This window comes from Denticeps clupeoides, chromosome 13 (genome assembly GCF_900700375.1).
Source record: "Denticeps clupeoides chromosome 13, fDenClu1.1, whole genome shotgun sequence".
Lineage (NCBI taxonomy): Eukaryota > Metazoa > Chordata > Actinopteri > Clupeiformes > Denticipitidae > Denticeps > Denticeps clupeoides.
Window position 1 is genome coordinate 3461476 of NC_041719.1, and position 6680 is coordinate 3468155.

General features: G+C 46.7%; 1 protein-coding gene across 6 annotated transcripts in view; it reads right to left on the bottom strand.

Moving 5' to 3' along the window:
* gdpd5b (glycerophosphodiester phosphodiesterase domain containing 5b) overlaps nt 1-6260 on the bottom strand; it is a 26653-nt gene extending 20393 nt beyond the window's left edge. For 5 of the 6 annotated variants that reach the window (XR_003751631.1, XR_003751629.1, XR_003751630.1 and 2 more), the window contains exon 1: nt 6039-6260. The gene's annotated coding sequence lies outside the window, so the exon portion shown is untranslated. The remainder of the gene's footprint in view (nt 1-6038) is intronic. The other variant, XM_029000252.1, reaches the window with a different exon arrangement.
* Nucleotides 6261-6680: the final 420 nt, after the last annotated feature.

Consider the following 6680-nt stretch of genomic DNA (forward strand, 5'->3'; position numbering starts at 1 on the left):
GAGGGACACCGAAGCCACCATCTGTTGGCTCCTGAGCCCTGAGACTCTCCTGGCCACCGGCGCTCTTCGGCCCATGTCCCCTGTCACAACACCTCGACTGGGCTCTCGTCTACGGTCTGGGAACGAATGCGACAGTCAAGGAGCTAACAGACGATCACCATGATAAAACCCGAATGGCAGCACGTCGAACGAGGGCTGTGACATTCCGAGCTTCTCGTTGGTCTAATTCAATTTGTGCAAAACAGGTTGTTTCATAAACACGTGCAGAAATGATCTGAGCGTGATATGCAAAACATCAACAGCCCAATTAGCTGCGCGAACGCCGAACATTTCACTCTCGCGCCCATTGATCCGGCTGGGCGCTGGTTTCCATGGCAGCCGGGAGGCGTTCACAATAAGGTCCGAAATGAGCGAGGGGCCAGTGCACGTTCCTTCAGATCTGGGGCCAGAGAAGCCGCCCCCTTGAGGGCCAGCGTGTAGTGCTAACATGCAACCTTGAAGAGCACACGCCACAAGTAATACGTTAGACACGTATTATGTACGTATAATACGTATAAAATACAAGGAAGAGACAAAGATGCTCATGTACTGTAGCATCTGAATTTGCATGCAACCATCTACAGTACCGTGCAAACGTACAATGCAGGCAAGTGAAAACAAGACTGCCATTTATCTAAGAGGCGGGGACATTTCTTATCGTAGCAAAAAAACATTGATCAAATATTGATTCGCCTAAACTGTTTATTGACTGCACAGCTTCTGTCATCCTGTTGTTCTCTGAGCAGCAGTACAATATTGTTCTCCCGTCTGTAGACTTTTGCTTGTGGGAGATCATTCATTAGCTTACAGAGTTGGGACAGAACCAGTGCCAGTTCTTCTAGAACATCTCTACACATCAGCTTCAACGTTATGGCCACTTTCACTTTTTAATCATGACATTTTTTTTATGCTTTCAGACAGTCCCTTCCTTCAGGTGTTGCAATGTGTGGTGCATTTGTAATTTGAGCTGTAAGATGCAATGGTGAAGAAGTTCTCTTTATTCACATCACTGTCAGAACAGTAATGCTGATGAGAAGGCAGGATCTGACTGAAAACAGGCTCTGTGCATACAGACGAGCCCCACCCAGTTCTGGCCCATTAGAGGAACGGGCAGAACCGGAGAGGAACTGGGCGTCTCTCTCTCTCTCTCCCCTCTACCTCGTCGCTGCTGCCTGACGCCGAGCAGCGCTCCGTCATACGCCAGGAATGGGATTTCCTCCCGAACTGGTCTCGCTGGTGGCCGACCCCCCTCAAGGCCGAAGCATCAGTCATCTGACAGTCCCACCCCTCCCCCAGAACGAGTAATAATTAGAGCGCGCGTTTTACGCAGATATAAGGCGGCCGTGCCCGTCTCGCTCGGGTCCCACTGTGGGGCTGAGCAGCGCGGATGTGCAGAGGGTGTGATTTCAAGTGTCTGAAGTGACAAAGCGGTGGCAATTAGCGCGATTCGCCGCACCACAGGGCATTTATGGGCAGCTCCAACGATGCCGGCTAATAATTAAAATCTGCAGGAAGCCTCAAAAAAAAAAAAAAAATGTGAGAAGGCGGGTGTCACAACACGATCATATGAAGGTCAACTTCTACACTGTACGACCCTAAAAAAATGTAAATGTAAATAAGAGTAGGTCAAGATCTATAATACATTTACATTTACAGCATTTACCAGACGCCCTTATCCAGAGCGACTTAGCAGTGGTAGTAAGTGGGATTTGAACCTGGGTCTTCTGGTTCATAGACGAGTGTGTTACCCATTAGGCTACTACCACCCTAATAATAAATTAATTAACAAAAATACAATATCATAATTGTTATTGTAGCCTAAACACTTATTTATTAGCATCATCGGCGTGTCAATGTTGTGAGTGTTGTTGCCGTATAACAATCTGTGTGAACGTCTGCAACTGAGGTCCCAGTTATTTTCATATCTTGATCAAAAGATGAAGTTGTGTCTGTTTTGAATTGGAACAGATGCATATTTGACCGTTTTTGCATTTGTCCGCTCTTATTGTGGATGCAAAGGACTGACACATAACAAACAGAGCCATCTGGAACAGTCCAGCACGTCACGTGATCACTTTTTATCTGTATTTTACAGGAACCAGGTCTAATGAACCCTGAAAAATGACACGGGTTCATAAAAAGCCGCGCTCGTTGCACATAATAGATCAGACGTGAGAGAGACTGATTTGGGGCTAATTTTAAATCGCACCTCAATTATTCAGCAGATCTATTATGAAGACGGCGCGCTGCAGGTGCCGCTAAAATTACCCCCCTACACGTCACGGCCCGTCTGCTACCACGCCTATTTTTACATGGACGGTCACAGTTGTTCTAGAACAATCTAGAACAACGTTCTCAGCTGCAATCAGTCCACGCTGTTCATTCCTTTATTCATGTATTTCACCGTTCACCAGAGAAACGTCCTACTCGCCGCCCAATACAAAGCTACAGGTCATAAATATTCCTACACGAAAGCAATAAAAGCCGGCACATAAAATTAAAAAAAAAAAAACTACGAACACCACTGAGCTTTGACGGAATTTTACAGGGTATTTCCAAGCTGAAGTTCTGCTCATGCTCTTCGGTTAAAGAAAAATTTTATCTTACCGGTCCAACAAGCTCCTCTGGGAATCAGATAAAAACTGTTTAAGCAACTGTTTATGTTGTAGTAGACTAGTGGGTAAAACACTCGCCTCGTGGGGTTTCACAGAGTCAAACCCCACTCACTACCATTGTGTCCCTGAGCGGGACACTTAACCCTGAGGGGTCACTGTCCCTGTAACTACTGATCGTAAGGCGCTCTGGATGAGGGCGTCTGGTAAACGCTCTCAGTCTGAACGTTTCTGTTCATGGCTGCTTGTGAAAGATCCATGTAAGGAGGTAACAAACTGCGGATTATAACCTAAAGAACAGCACAGCAGGACCTTCTATTTAAACGCGTATTTCACGTAAAACTATTTTTTTTTAAATTATTGTCAGACAAAAATATCAACTGATCAGGTGAAGTGAAAGTGAAGTGATTGTCAGTGTGAAACGCTGCAGCACAGCACACGGTGACACAGCGAAATGTGTCCTCTGCTTTTAACCATCACCCTTGGTGAGCAGTGGGCACGGTGAGGACGGTGCTTTGCTCGGTGTCACCTCAGTGGCGCCTTGGCGGCTCGGGACTCAAGCCTGTTCATTTTCAGTTTTATCAGCCAACTCTGGAGTCAGATGATCCTGGCAGGTGCCAGTTGTGTAATGCACAACATCTGATATGTACGACATCAACAGAACAAAAAAAACGTGCATACTTTGCCAAAAGCAGAGCGATTACTGCAAAAGAGAGTTTAATATTACATTTAAGATTAATTTACATTTAGAGCTTTTATCAGACGACCCCTTATCCAGAGCGACTTACAATCGGTAGTTACAGGGACAGTCCCCCTCAGGGTTAAGTGTCTTGCCCGGGGACACAGTGGTAGTAAGTGGGGTTTGAATTGAACCTACTGTCTACTTAAGGAGACAATCAGGTTTAGGAAACATCTGGAAGGCCGGCAGCCAACTTAGACCCAGCGTCCTGGTAGATTTAAATCAGAAGAGAACATTTGAAATGTTACAAGCTTCTCCAAGGATGGGGTCAAACTAATTTAAGCAACCTGGACTTTTCAGTTTATAACTGCTTATTAAAGAGCAATACATGGATTTGCATTGCTAAATACTCTTTTGCTTCTCCAACAAGTATCGGTGTCGTTTTTTTTTTTTTCCCCACAACATATTTAGCCACTTTTTCATTTGGGCCATATGCTAAAAACTATTTATCACAATATACTTTCCCATATCAAATGATTAGATCTTTTAAATTAATAAGACATCCGAACCTGCAAAAACCTGCTAAATTTGTAGTCTTAAGATGAAATTTATAGTTTTATCATTTCTTTTTCTGGGGCACTCTCCCTCTGCCATGATGCTCCATTGAACCGGTAACAGTTATCAGTCACCATAACTTCGGTCCTCAAATAGATAAATCTGTTAAAACCACGCTAAAATCTGATTGGCTTGTTTTGCTACGCACGGGCCTTTTTTCTAGAACGGGCCACGTGAACGGGCAACGCACGCAAAGATCTCTCTCATTCAGTCGTGTTCGCACTTCGCTCAAGTGCCCGATGCACATGGTGCTCTCTCACCCGTGTACTCTTCCAGGATATTCATATTCATACGAGGGGCAGTGGATGGCCTAGCGGTTAAGGAAGCGGCCCTGTAATCAGAAGGTTGCCGGTTCGAATCCCGATCCGGCGAGGTGCCAATGAGGTGCCACTGAGCAAAGCACCGTCCCCACACACTGCTCCCCGGGCGCCTGTCATGGCTGCCCACTGCTCACTCAGGGTGATGGGTTAAATGCAGAGGGCAAATTTCACTGTGTGCACCATGTGCTGTGCTGCTGTGTATCACAATGACAATCACTTCACTTCACTTTATATGCGCGCGACTCCCGGACCTCCGGGAGATGTAAAAGCACATGCCGTTTTTATCGTGACTGTAAAAAAAAAAATTGCCCAAAGCCGATTACCAAGACAGAGCTGAATTTTATTGCGATCGTTGATCAAGGTCGTATAATCACGAAGCCCTTATCAAGACCGGTGAATTTTTTTAAACAGGCCTGTATAGACAGAGCCTGTTTAAAAAAAAAAAAAAAAAAAGTAAAATATGTCAGGCCAAACAGAGATAAGCATTTTCGGTTTCCACACAGGTACCTATCAATTTAACACTCAAGTATTTTGCAATCTGACCCCATTCTTCTCGACGGCTACGCTGAATTGGAGTAAAAAATTGAGGGGGAGGGGCCTTCTGTGCTGACCTATTATATTGTGTGGTATTGTGCAATCACAGCATTGATTTTTTTAAAATATATATTGTATTGCACACTTCTTGGAATATATATTTCAGTTCAAAGAGTGAATTGTTCCATTCATCTACGTATGTGGCCGTGTGCCCTATTTTTAGCACCGAATTACTTTATTACACAATTCACACCCCAGGCATGCACTGTAAGCACGCATCTGCACGTTATATAGGGGCGGGGAGACGAGCAAAATCCACACAAACAAGGGTGGGACCGTCACCCACTGCACTGGCAGTATGTGAGTAATCTGCGCCGCTGTTCGGGGATTGCACCATACGAAAACATTACAAAGCAAGGTCACCGAGCGCAGGCAGGGGTGGAAGCACAACACACACACACACACACACACACACAAAGACGTGAAAACAAGCTCATCTGACCTTCCTATTCTGCTTTACACACGCACCGCCACAATATCCGGGGCACGGTTCCTCGTTCTGCCACCGCGCCACAACTTTGTTGCGGTAAACGAAAGCGAGTCAATCGACTGAACGAAGACCTGTAATTAAACCCGGGCTCAGGACCGCGCCGGATTAAAAGTACTTCAACCCTCATATTGCAATTAATTGCAATACTTCTTGCAGAGATGCATGATTCATGCGTCGTCATTCGTAATTCAATCATTTCGACGTAGCGTGTTTTTTAAGTGCAGTGATTTAATCATCAAAAAAAAATAATTTACGTATCGAGGGACAGATTTCATGCCGATGTATCGCGATATCACCGACCACCTTAATATCGCCCTGTCCCACCCCAAACCATCAAAACAACATACAGGGGGTCCCCCAAGGCTCCTAAATGTATTTATTGCCCTAAAATGAGGGCAGATATTTCTCCAGTCATATTTACTGCAGCTTTATTGTCGTGCAGAAGGGGAGACGACGGGTTGGTGTTGTATATGCCACCGGACGCCCTCGTCGCAGCTCCTTTCCTCACAGCCAGGCGACACCGGGCGCGCCCGCTCTAAATATTTTATCAGAACTCGATACCGATAAACGAGACCGATAACGCGGCTAATAATGAGGCTCGAAGCGCAACGACACGGCTGCCGAGCCTCACATACGGGCTGCGGCTGTCGCGGTGTCACACCTGTCCCCAACAGGAGCGCACTTCCTACCTTTTCTACCTCTTCTTCGGGGCTTTTGTTCCCGCGGCGGGAGAAGTTGGGCTCTCGGGCCGCCCGCAACTCCCGGCACGAGTGTCCGCGTCCCGGGCTGCCCGTCGCGGGTGTGGCGGGGTGGGTCTCTGGCCGAGCGCGGCGCTCCGTCTGCCGCTCGGTGTCCCGGTCCCGGCGTCCGTCATCCGGCCAGCGCTTCACGAGGTGGGCACCTCGGAACGAGCAGGGGGCGGAGCCACGGCCGAGCGGCTGGCCAATCAGGGCAGTTAAAGGCACACGGCCGTTTATTACCGGACTGGAGCTGTCAGAATCCGTTTACAGTTACAGCATTTACCAGGCGCCCTTACCCAGGTGCGACTTACGATCAGTAGTTACAGGGACACTCAGGGTTAAGTGTCTTGCTCAGGGACACTCAGGTCGTAAGTGGGGTTCGAACCTGGGTCTTCTGGATCATAGGCGAGTGTGTCACCCACTAGGCTACTACCACCACGTGAATAAATCACACAAGACACTGAACCCCAACAAAACTCAAAACTATATCTCAGTCTCGTATTTGTTCATTTGTAACTGATGATTTTGTTGCCCAAATAAAATATGTAGTTTACTCAGCAGCCTATACATATACAGAAAGGGAGGTGAATA